The 13268-nt window shown below is 32.6% G+C and overlaps 1 protein-coding gene across 1 annotated transcript in view; it reads left to right on the top strand.

Annotated features, from left to right (window-relative positions):
* The first annotated feature begins 350 nt into the window (after positions 1–350).
* Positions 351–13268, top strand: part of Calx (sodium/calcium exchanger 3) — a 640265-nt gene continuing 627347 nt past the window's right edge. Inside the window, exon 1 of the mRNA XM_075292192.1 lies at positions 351–1437. The gene's annotated coding sequence lies outside the window, so the exon portion shown is untranslated. The remainder of the gene's footprint in view (positions 1438–13268) is intronic.

The raw sequence follows: 13268 nt of genomic DNA, 5'->3' as shown, positions 1-13268 counted from the left end.
ACTCACTAGTATTCACTCACCCGGCAAAATGAGCTATATGGGAAGCTGTAATAAGGCGCAAGTGCAAGCATATATGTACTCTCTCTCACTGTCTCTCTCTCGGCATTTTTCTTTTTCTTTAGCCCAACACGATGATATAGGCTTTAGTATAACAATTTCAAAATAAGGTTAAGTGTGTGACAGACGCCACCACATGTCTCTCGAATGTATAACAGTTTTCTAATGCCATTTTATCCTTAGGGCAATCACGAGAATGGGGAGAGAGAGAGTGCCAGCAACAATAACAACAACAGTACTACAAAAGCAACATATGTTAGGTAGTGGCTGACAAGAACCCAATTGGGAAATTTAGTCTTTCTGCAACAAACGAGCGCATTACAACGGTTCCTAAGCGCCAACGGGAAATTAATACAAAACGAAAGAATTCGATAAAAACAAATAAAACATACCGGCGCGTAGACCACAAACACAACGATAAAAACAATAACAAATGCAAAAAATACACAGGGGAAAAAAGTGAATAACCAACCAAAAAAAAAAAAAGAGGAAGAAAAATAACAACAACAAATATTATTCCCCCCCCCCACAACAACATAAAAAAGAAAAAAAATTCAATAAGGAGGTGTTTCCAGAAAAAATAAGGCCAGTGCTAAATTTGTTTTTGTGGGTCCCAAAAAAAAAAAGAAGAGAGCTTACTCAAAGAGGTGAAGTGTTAAATACAGTTTTTTTCTAAATATCCTCTAACGACGTCATATTAATTATTGTAAAGGCTCTGTCATTAGTAGAGTTTATTAAAAGCAACAACAACAACAGCAGGTTTATTTCATAACAACAATTACGTAGAACGTCATATGTAACTGCTGTTATCGCTGCCGCTGCCGCTGCGACTTCGATTGCAGTTTACTAAACGGGGATAACGGTCTTTCGGTATTTCGTCTATGACAAGTGTCTTTGTTGTTGTTGTTATTGTTGCTATAGCTAAGGCCAAAGAGAAAGGTGTAAATGTCACAATTAAACCCACCTCACACTCTCTCAAACTCACGGCCTCTCTTCCTCTCTTAATACAAGATTGATTGATTGATTGTTTGATAAATTACCGTATGTTAGTTAAGTGAAATTGAAAAGAAAGGTGAAAATAAATAAAACAAGTGAAAAAAAATTAAAAAAAAAAAATAATTAAGAAAAAAATTTAAAACTATCACAAAAATACAGCAATAAAAAAATATATAGCAAATTCTGTGTAACTAAAAAAAAATAAAATGTGAAAAAATTTCCCACAAAAAAATTGAGAATACTTTAAGGCTCAATTTCAAATATATATACACCTTGCCTACATATTGGAGTTCCTGTTTTGTATCACATCAACTTCACTTCACGTATCCAGAAGACCAGGCTAACGTTTGCCGACTTGTAGTCTGCTATTTTGCAAATGAAAATGTAAGTAAGAGCTAAGATATTCATTTAAACCAATGTTAATATAACAAAATTAGATTATGACCTTTTTGTCTCTATATAATATTGTGTCATGTCATATATGACATCAGATTTGTAATCCATATATTATATATGTGTAGACTTTTTTGGCGTGTTTCGTTTTTTTTTTTTTTTTTGGGGGAAATCTTTTCTTTTGACCTCCTTTTTTCTCACACTTGTACGGTCAATGACACTTGAACTCAACAATTCGTAGAAGATTTTTATCTGACTCGCAAATATCACTCCGTATATATTTTCCTACTATATTCATAGTATACATTTAGGCGTATTTGTTTTGGTTTTGGACCCCTTCTGTGGTAATTGTATTATTCAAATAGAGTCAAGAGACTCCAGCCATTGGTGGCAAAAGGGGAAACTTTATTAAATAAACAAAATTTTGTCTTTGGGGGGGCTAAATTCTATTGAAACGGAATATCAATATAATAGAGAGGGCATAAAATAAATATTTTTTAATGTTTATAATGAAAACAAAAGCAATTCGTATATCTTTTTGACAGTGAGCAAAAAGGGTCGCTATTCACAACCCTAACTCAACATTCAATAGTCTTATCTATGCACTATTTGCTATTGAGGAAGTATTTCTATAACATTCCAGCAAAAAAAATTGGAAGTTATTTTACAGACAAGACTTTAAAAGCACTTCCAAAGATGTTCTTTATTTTAACCACACAGTTCTTCTTATTAAATTTTTATACCCTCCACCATAGGATGGGGGTATATTAACTTTGTCATTCCGTTTGTAACACATCGAAATATTGCTCTAAGACCCCATAAAGTATATATATTCTGGGCCGTAGTGAAATTCTGAGTCGATCTAAGCATGTCCGTCCGTCTGTTGAAATCACGCTAACTTCCGAACGAAACAAGCTATCGACTTGAAACTTGGCACAAGTAGTTGTTATTGATGTAGGTCGCATATTATTGCAAATGGGCCATATCGGTCCACTTTTACGTATAGCCCCCATATAAAGGGACCCTCAGATTTGGGTTGTGGAGCCTCTAATAGAAGCATATTTCATCCGATCCGGCTGAAATTTGGTACATGATGGTATCTATCAGCCATGCAAAAATTGGTTCACATCGGTCCATAATTATATATAGCCCCCATATAAACCGATCCCCAGATTTGGCTTGCGGAGCCTGAAAGATAAGCATATTTCATCCGATCTGGCTGAAATTTGGTACATGATGTTGGTATATGGTATCTATCAACCATGCAAAAATTGGTTCACATCGGTCCATAATTATATATAGCCCCCATGTTAGGTTAGGTTAGGTTATGTGGTAGCCCGATGTATCAGGCTCACTTAGACTATTCAGTTCATTGTGATACCACAGTGGTGAACTTCTCTCTTATCACTGAGTGCTGTCCGATTCCATGTTAAGCTCAATGACAAGGAGGTCCTTGTTAGAGCCGAGTCCGAACGGCGTTCCACATTCCAGTGAACCACTTAGAGCTTTGAAACCCTCAGAAATGTCACCAGCATTACTGAGGCGGGATAATCCACCGCTGAAAAACTTTTTGGTGTTCGGTCGTAGCAGGAATCGAACCCACGACCTTGTGTATGCAAGGCGGGCATGCTAACCATTGCACCACGGTGGCTCCCAATAGCCCCCATATAAACCGTTCTCCAGATTTGACCTCCGTAGACTCTTGGAGGAGCAAAATTCATCCGATCCTGTTCAAATGTGGAACGTGGTGTTAGTATATGGCCGCCAACAACCATACCGAAATTGGTCCAAATCGGTCTATTGTTATATATAGCCAATCTCCAATCACACAAAAATTGGTCCATATCGATTCATAATCATGGTTGCCATTCGAGCCAAAAATAATCTACCAAAATTTTATTTCTATAGAAAACTTTGTCAAAATTTTATTTCTATAGAAAATTTTGTAAAAAATTTTATTTCTATAGAAAATTTTGTCAAAATTTTATTTCTATAGAAAATTTTTGTTAAAATTTTATTTCGAAAGAAAATGTCAAAATTGTATTTCTAAAGAAAATGTTGTCAAAATTTTATTTCTACAAAAAAAATTTTTGAAAATTTTATTTCTATAGAAAATTTTGTTAAAATTTTATTTCTATAGAAAATTTTGTCAAAATTTTATTTCTATAGGAAACTTTGTCAAAATTTTATTTCTATAGCAAATTTTATCAAAATTTTATTTCTACAGAAAATTTTGTCAAAATTTTATTTCTATAGAAAATTTTGTCAAAATTTTATTTCTATAGAAAATTTTGTCAAAATTTTATTTCTATAGAAAATTTTGTCAAAATTTTATTTCTATAGAAATTTTGTCAAAATTTTATTTCTATAGAAAATTTTGTTAAAATTTTATTTCTATAGAACATTTTTATTAAAATTTTATTTCATTTCATTTTTCATTTTTTCATTTTCATTTTATTGAGTACCTACACAACAAGATTAAAATCTTATAATTACAGTGCAGGATTATAAATGTTAAAACATCTCCGATTAATAATAAGTACAATAATTAAATTTAAAGATAAAAAGAAAATAAATTAAAATTAGAATATATAAAAATTGTATTAATAATAATTGAAAAAAAAAAATATATATAGAAATTACTTTTAATATTCAATTGCATTGTATTGTTGATGATTGAAATTGAAATTGTGATACTATATTATATATACAAGCAAATTTTTAATGATAAATATTCTAATTTTGAAATAAATTTTGAATACTCTTCTTAAAAGATGATGCGTTGCTGATGCATTGTATATCGGGTGGTAGAGTGTTCCAGAGACGTATTGTGCCAATAAAGAACTGCCATTCAGATACAAGACTTGTCTTTATAAAGGGTATTATATTCCTATTTCTATCAGATCTGGTAAACCGAATTTTATCATAGAGATAGCTGGGTTTCCGTTTGTAAATCAATTTATGTAGAAATACTAACGACTTGACATTAAGCAGGGTATTAAAACTAAAGCCAAAGAGGGAGTTTGTAACATGCGAAACATGATCGGTCCTGCGTAACCCATACACATAACGAACTATACTATTGAATGCCACGTTAAGTCTATTTTTGCTCACGGAGTCACAATTCGCGAAGAGTTCAGATCCGTAAATTAAACCCGGTAACAAAAGACTTTTCGCCAGGAGAAGTCAAATATTGACTGGTGTGTAGGAATGAGTAACCCATAAAGCACGTAGTTTTGCATATGTTTGTCCAACGGCTGTGTTTACATGACTTGACCAACTCAATGTGCTATTGAATACTACTCCAAGATTCTTAGCACTAGTGACTACATCGATTTTTTGACCATTCAACATAATGTCAGCATTAGACAAAGAGAACCTTCTATTCTTGTGTATAATCAAACATTTAGACTTTTGTGGATTTAGTAGCAGACTATTTGCTGTTGCCCATCGAAACACACGATCAAGGTCGTGGTTAAGTTTCCCCAAACACTCACTAGTATCACCTACCGGACTACTTAAAAAGATTTTTATGTCGTCTGCATACATAAGTATCTGACTATGGACTATTTCTAGAGGGAGGTCATTTGCGTACATGCAAAATAATAGAGGTCCAATTATAGATCCCTGTGGAACCCCTTTCGTAACTGGTAATGGCAATCAATAAGTATCTCTTGTGTAAACCGTCTGTAACCGATTGTTAAGATAGGAAGTTATGAGAGAGGTAGCAGTAGGTGAGAAATTGAAAAATCTTTGAAGTTTTAGACATAACATTTTGTGATCAACAGTATCGAAAGCCTTTGAGTGATCTAAGAGTACAAGAAAACTAACATGGTTCTCATCAATATTTCTCCTAATTGACTCCGATACTTCGATCAGTGCACTCACACAACTATGATCTCTTCGGAAGCCAGACTGCCTTTCAGATAACAAGTTACCGCGAAGAAGATAATCATACATCTGCTTATGTAAAATCTTTTCGAACACTTTAGAAACATAACACAAAATAGCAATGGGTCGTGACTCTGAATTAGATTTCGGTATAGGAATAATCTTTGCATGCTTCCATATCGTGGGATAAGTACTGGAGGTCAGAATTGTGTTAAATAAGTAGGTGAAAAGAGGTATAAGTTGAGGGAGCAGTATTCGTATAAACCTGGGGTCCATTCCATCCAGGCCAATAGCATTCGACTTAACCATGAAAAAACTCTCTATGACCTCATCTTGGGTAACGCACCTGAACTCGAAATCGTTCCTCTCAGATAAGATTCCTCCTATGCCGTCATCTGTGTCATAGAAGGATGTGTCCGTCGGAGGGGCAGGGATATTTGTAAACATCTCGTTCAAGTCATTTGGATCACCGATGACCTAGACTTCCCAACGCCAATATCATGTATAATTCTCCATTTTTCCCTGGAATCTAAAGCAGAATTGAAACGCATAGAGTAATATTCAGTCTTCTGTAGAAAATTTTTGTTAAAATTTTATTTCTGTAGAAAATTTTTGTTAAAATTTTATTTCTGTAGAAAATTTTTGTTAAAATTTTATTTCTGTAGAAAATTTTGTCAAAATTTTATTTCTAAAGAAAATGTTGTCAAAATTTTATTTCTAGACAAAATTTTTTGAAAATTTTATTTCTAGACAAAATTTTGTTAAAATTTTATTTCTAGAGAAATTTTTTCAAAATTTTATGTCTATAGAAAATTTTGTCAAATTGAATTATATATGTATTTGATCGATCTTTTTTGATTTAATATATATGGACTTACATACACCGAAAAAAAAGTGAACTGTTTTATAGGAAGAATGAAAATTGAACTAAATTTTACTCCACATTTTGAGATTTCCACAAAGCGTTGTTAAAACCAGGAAATTTTAATGTCCTGTTGTACTTCTTAACTGCAGTTCACGAAATTACATCATCTCATAGAAGAAAAATTTAACTAAATGTAAAGAAGGAAATCATTGGCGCCAAATCATGACCATTTTAACCATACAGTAGTTCATTCTTACTATTTTTGGGAATCGTACGAAAATTTTCATTTGTTTTAGTTCATATTGAAGTTATGTGTACGGTCATTGAACTCTATACTCACGTTTAGTTGATAAAATTTTTGATACATACTTAAAAAAAGTAAGATTTCATTAAGCTGTGGAAAATTTCGATAAAAACAATAAAATTTAACTACAAGTAAATAACTTTTTTTTCCAATAAAAATAAGCTCAATTTAGCGTAAGTTTAACTACGGAAATTTTTTTCTGTGTACAATTTGGAAGACGGCGTTAGGAGGTTTTAAGATACCTTGCCATCGGCAAGCGTTACCGCAACTTAAGTAATTCGACTTGGATGGTAGTGTTTAGAAGAAGTCTCTACGCAATCCATGGTGGAGGGCTTCGGCCTAGCCGAACTTACGGTCGTTAACTTGTTATAACTCGTTTTCTTCATATTTTTAATGGGTAATTTTAATTCTTTTTTTTCAAATAGGGTAAAAACAGAGTAATAATTCATAAAATGGTACAAATTATTAACATTTTTTCGAAAACTATGCTAAATCCATTTTTCGAAATATTGCAAATTTTTAAAAATTTTTGTGGTCAAACGTTGCAGACAAGCGTTTGGATGTATCTAAAAATTATAAAAAATTTAAAAATTATTTATTTGGCAAAATATCACAAAATTTAGTAATCTACATCCAAAACACTGAATTCATATCACAACTTAAGAAATAGTGCAAATTCAGTGCAACGACTGTTGAAATGGTGGACATCCGTCCTATGACAAGCCAATGTTAAATTAATTGCTTCTGCCCCAATTTTGCACCACTTCCGGATCCAAAAAGAAAATGTTTACTGCTTTTTTGCTGGACAACCTCAGTTATATTTATACCCTTCACCACTACTGTGGTACAGGGTATAATAATTTTCCTATAGAAAACCTTGTACAAATTGGCTGAGTTAAAGTTTCCATAAAGAAAATCGTATTCAGCTAGGCTGAATTAAAGATTTCCTATGGGAAATCTATAGAAATTACAGTTTTCCTCTATTTTCATAAAACAAAGTTTGCTTGGATCGAAATATTTTGACCACTTCTTAAGGATTTTGGTATTGATTCCGCGCCAAAGATGCGGCTTCTTTAAAATAAAGATATCCCAGCAAACAAATTTGGAAGTTCTTCTAAATGCACAACTTTAAAAACACTTCCAAAAATGTCCCAAAGTTGTTCTTTATTTTAACTGCCCAGGAAGTTCATTTGATTAAATTTTTTTATAACACACTTTTTTCATATTTTTAATGGGAAATTTAATTTTTTCTTTCAAACAGTTTAAAACAGATCGAGAATTAATAAAATGGTAAAAATTATTTAAATTTTGCCCAAAAAAAAAAGCTAAAACCATTCTGGAAAAATGCGAATTTTTGAAAATATTTGATGTCAAACGTTCCAGATAAACAATAAAAATCATAAAAAATTTTATAAATTATTTATTTGTCCAAATATAACAAAATTTCTTAAATAACATTCAAATCACTGAATTCGCATGCAAGAAGTGATGCAAATGTAGTGCAACGGCTGCTGAAATGGTGGACATCCGCCCTATGACAAGCGCATGTTAAATTCATCGCTTCTCTACTTTTGTGGCGACGCTTTTTTCTTACTGGGAAGAGCAAATGTTAACATGAATTAAAGTTTTCCTCTAGAAAACCTTATTCAGTCAGGCTGAATTAAAGTTTTCCTATAGAAAACCTTATTCAGTCAGGCTGAATTAAAGTTTTCCTATAGAAAACCTTATTCAGTCAGGCTGTATTAAAGTTTTCCTATAAAAAAGCTTATTCAGCCAGGCTGAATTAAAGTTTTCCTATAGAAAACCTTATTCAGTCTGGCTGAATTAAAGTTTTCCTATAGAAAACCTTAGTCAGCCAGGCTGAATTAAGGTTTTCCCCTAAAAAACCTTATTCAGCCAGGTTGAATTAAAGTTTTCCTACAGAAAATTTTATTCAGCCAGGCTGAATTAAAGTTTTCCTATAGAAAACCTTATTCAGCCTGGCTGAATTAAAGTTTTCCTATAGAAAACCTTATTCAGCCTGGCTGAATTAAAGTTTTCCTATAGAAAACCTTATTCAGCCTGGCTGAATTAAAGTTTTCCTATAGAAAACCTTATTCAGCCTGGCTGAATTAAAGTTTTCCTATAGAAAACCATATTCAGCCAGGCTGAATTGAAGTTTTCCTATAGAAAACCATATTCAGCCAGGCTGAATTAAAGTTTTCCTATAGAAAACCATATTCAGCCAGGCTGAATTAAAATTTTCCCATAGAAAACCTTATTCAGCCAGGCTGAATTAAGGGTTTCCCATAGAAAACCTTATTCAGCCAGGCTGAATTAAGGGTTTCCCATAGAAAACCTTATTCAGCCAGGCTGAATTAAAGTTTTCATATAGAAAACCATATTCAGCCAGGCTGAATTAAAGTTTTCCTATAGAAAACCATATTCAGCCAGGCTGAATTAAAGTTTTCCTATAGAAAACCATATTCAGCCAGGCTGAATTAAAGTTTTTCTATAAAAAACCTGTAGAAAACCTTATTCAGCCAGCCTGAATTAAAATTTTCCTATAGAAAACCTTATTCAGCCAGACTGAATTAAAAATTTCCTATAGGAAAACCTTATTCAGCCAGCCTGAATTAAAGTTTTTCTATAGAAAAACTGTAGGAAAACTTATTGGAGTTTTCCTATAGCAAACCTTATTCAGCCAGTCTGAATTAAAGTTTCCCTATAGAAATCCTAATTCAGCCAGGCTGAATTCCTGTGGGAATCTATAGAAATCTCAATCCAACATGGCTGAATTAAAGTTTTCCTCTAGTAAATTTTAGTCAGCCAGGCTGAAATAAAGTTTTCCTATAGAAATTAGTTGGAAATTTTAAATCATTCTAATAACTCAGATAAAAATTCTTATTATGTTGGAAAATGTTCCAAGACTGCACATTAGTTACATGGAAAAAAATCATGCCCGGTTCCAAAGATTTTGTCTTTACTTCAAAATTTTTGTATTGATTCCGAGCAAAAGAATACAAGTAAGGATACATTTAAGACAATTCTCTTTTAAATTTGGGTTTTGTGTACTTGCTTTTAGAAAGCAAATTTAAAATTTTTCGCTTTTTTAGCTTTTTTTCTTCATATGCTATCAAAGTCCTTTAAAACGAGTCTACAACAACTTTATTTTCCAAATTAAGACACGACTTGCAGTACAAATTATGCTATGTTTCAAGTAAAAAACGTCTTTAAAATAAAGTGTTGAGAAACATGTCTTATATTTGAACGATTTTTTTGCTTTGTAGTCAAGATGCAAAAATACAACAAATTTTAAGACAATTTCGTTAAATTTAAAGAATTTTTCTGAATTATTAAAGTCAAGTTGACTTTAGCCCAAACATTTTTTTTTATGTTATGATACACATTTTTAAATGAAATAACTTAATTATAAGAGCAATACGACTTCATTGAAAAGTTTATCGACTTTTGGACAAGGAAAAAAACTTTATATTAGAGAAATGCGTGTTCTATGCTAAGCAAAATTTGCATTCGTATTTTAAAGACATGAAATCTTTGACCTCACGACAATATTTTTTCAGTGTATAATACGAATTAAACATATTTTTTCTGTAACTATCGAAGGAAACATACACGTTTTGAGCAGTCTCCGACAAACCAGTGAAATTTACCTGTTCCTGTAAATATAAATGCTATCCATTGCGTGGAAAACTTTCACATTGAAGAAAGAATATGGTCAGATCATATGCCGATATCTCTTACACTAAAAATAAATAGCAAGAATGAAGACGAGAATAAACTAAAATTATTACCGAAGTTAATATGGAATAATGCAGACAAGGTTCAATATCAAAAAAATTTGAGGTTCAATATGAACAATTTCATTCAAACTAATAGCTTCACTTGTCTCAAAGAATTTACTGACATAATAACTTTATCTGCGATTAGACGAAACAAATTTCCAAATTATGAACCAAAACACAAATGGTTCAATAGCAAATGTTATTGGGCAAGAAAAACTTCGTTTCAATGTTTAGCACAGTTTCGAAAAAGTAATCTGGAAACCGACCAATTGAAATATTTGAACGCAAAAAAGAAATATAAAGAGACATGTGAGACAAGCAAACAACTTTTTTATGCAACAATCGTGGAGAAACTTAAATGTACAACCAACGGAAAGGAGTGGTGGAGCCTAGTAAGATTAATAAATCACCAGGAGTTTCAAATAAGCAATTCACTCTCAGCAGAGGTTCTTAAACAACATTTTATGAATCTACTTAAATTTGATCAAAGATCCCACAGCATAGAATATGCACCGCCTTTAGTTATAAACTATACATTGGATCGAAATATAGTTGTGAACGACATAAGGGATATGTTGCATAAAACAAAACCTAATAAAGCACCAGGCGAGGATAGAATCCCGTACGAATTTTTCATTAATGCTACTGAAGAATTTCTTGAAAAACTAGCTGAAATATACAATAAAATTTACACAGAGGGCAAACTGGATGAAGCGTTTCAAAAAACGGTAATTTTTCCTATTCATAAAAAAGGAAGTTTGGGCGAACCCTCTAACTACAGAGGAATATCTTTTATGAACACAGTGGCAAAGATATTCATGGGTATCCTTAATGAGCGAGTTGTTCGATGGGTCGAAGAAAATAGTATTATGGATGAGCACCAAGCTGGGTTTCGGAAAAACTACTCTACCGTCGACAATATATATAACTTAGCATCTATCGTAAACATTAAGCTGGCTGAAAGAAAAAAGGTATACGCATTTTTTGTGGATTTTCGAGCAGCATTCGACAAAATACCAAGAAACTTACTGATATACAAGTTATACCAAATGGGAATGACTCTCAAATTTGTAAGAATGGTAGAAGCTATATATCTTAATACTCAGTCAGCCATTTGGACCGGCGAGGAGATGTCTAGCTATTTTGACACCGAAGCTGGTGTGAAGCAAGGCTGCCTTTTATCGCCTCTTTTATTCTCCCTGTACATTAACGATCTACAAGATTCTATAGGAGATGGACTCTTTGTAGAAGGTATTAATATTAGGGTTCTACTGTATGCGGACGATATAGTTATTCTATCTGAAGACCCAACTATTCTAACTAATATGATATCACGACAGGAAACATACTGCGACAAATGGAACCTGGTAGTTAATACCGATAAATCTAAAATAATGATTTTTCGAAATGGAGGAAGAGTGGCACACAGGGAGAGATGGTTTTATCATGGAGAACAACTGGAAATTGTGCCAGAATACAAATACTTAGGCGTAGTACTAACGCCCCAAATGAAATTTACCAAACATATCCAGAGCCGCAACTCCCAAGCTAAAAGTGCTATAAACAGCACGTGGAAAAACTTTTTAAAAAAGGATGAAATTTCAATACAGCAAAAATGGAACTTGTACAATGCTGTTTCTAGATCAATACAGACATATGCTGCACAAGTATGGGGATATGGTTACTTCGAACTAGTAGACCAACTTCAACGTTTTTTTCTGAAACTAGTTCTACGGCTACCTGATTCTACACCCAATTACGTCCTCAATCTTGAAACAGAAATAGAAGAAAGCCATATATACACACTTCAGCTTTTGTTGAGATACATATCTAGAACAATATATCAGTACAACACAACAAGACTTCCAAATAAAATGAGCAAAATAATTCTAAGAAAGAACATTTTCTGGGCAAAATCAATTAACAATCTACTGAATGGATTTGGCATGCCTTTACTGAGAGAAGGTATGACAGTAAGAGACTGGAACAACATGGCCAATACCCTACTAGAGCATTTGGCTAGAGTTAACAGAGAAAAATCACTGCAGAAAGCACGGCAAAGCACATGTCGATTTTATAAAAACTTAGACCTAACCCGAGGCAGATACTATTTTAATGGTGATTACACTTCAAGGGAGATTACATGGATATTCAAGGCTCGTGGGGATTTAATATATCTTAATGCCCACCATGGAAATGAAGACGACAAATGTTCTTTATGCAATCTATCGGAAAGAGAAACGATTTACCATTTTCTAGCTGTTTGTCCTATATTAAGGGGTCAACGTATGCAATTCTTTAGTAAACAGTACTTATCGGAGGAAGAAACAATACAAATTCTCAATGGAGTGGAGACATCTGATTGGAGAAATCTGGTTAAATATGTTGCCAATTCACTTAAATATCGAAAGCTTATAATGTCGGAGTATACCTAATTATAATATATTATTTTCATATATGTATGTTCCTTCATAATCATAAATACAAATTTTAAATATTAATTCCGGCTGACGACTACATGTCATTGCCGTACATCTTTGTTTCATAGATAGCAAATTATGAATGTTATAAGAATTCAAATGATATAATGAAATAAAGATACTACTACTACTACTACTACATATTTTTTAATAACTCCGAATTTAGTTAGTTCAAATTAAACCCTTCCACTAGAAACATTCGAAGCTTCTTTTCTATGTGTCAATCTTGGAAGCAAGATAATTTCTTCGAATTCACCCACTGTACAAAAGTTTTGAAAATTAGCTCTTAGTCACATTGTTGCTATTTAGAATTTATTCACATCAAAAAAAAGTTTTTGTTTTTCGTAACCCAAATGTGTATAATGATAATAAAGATCTAAACAGGTAAAGTTTACTATGTCACTATGATAATCCAATGGAAGAAATTTTACCCATTTGTGGTTTTTGTTTCTGACCATTTTTATGGTCTCTTTCTTTGTTTGTACAAAAGTTTAAAA

This window comes from Haematobia irritans, chromosome 1, assembly GCF_050003625.1.
Source record: "Haematobia irritans isolate KBUSLIRL chromosome 1, ASM5000362v1, whole genome shotgun sequence".
Classification (NCBI taxonomy): Eukaryota; Metazoa; Arthropoda; class Insecta; order Diptera; family Muscidae; genus Haematobia; species Haematobia irritans.
This window is presented reverse-complemented; position numbering and strand designations above follow the sequence as displayed.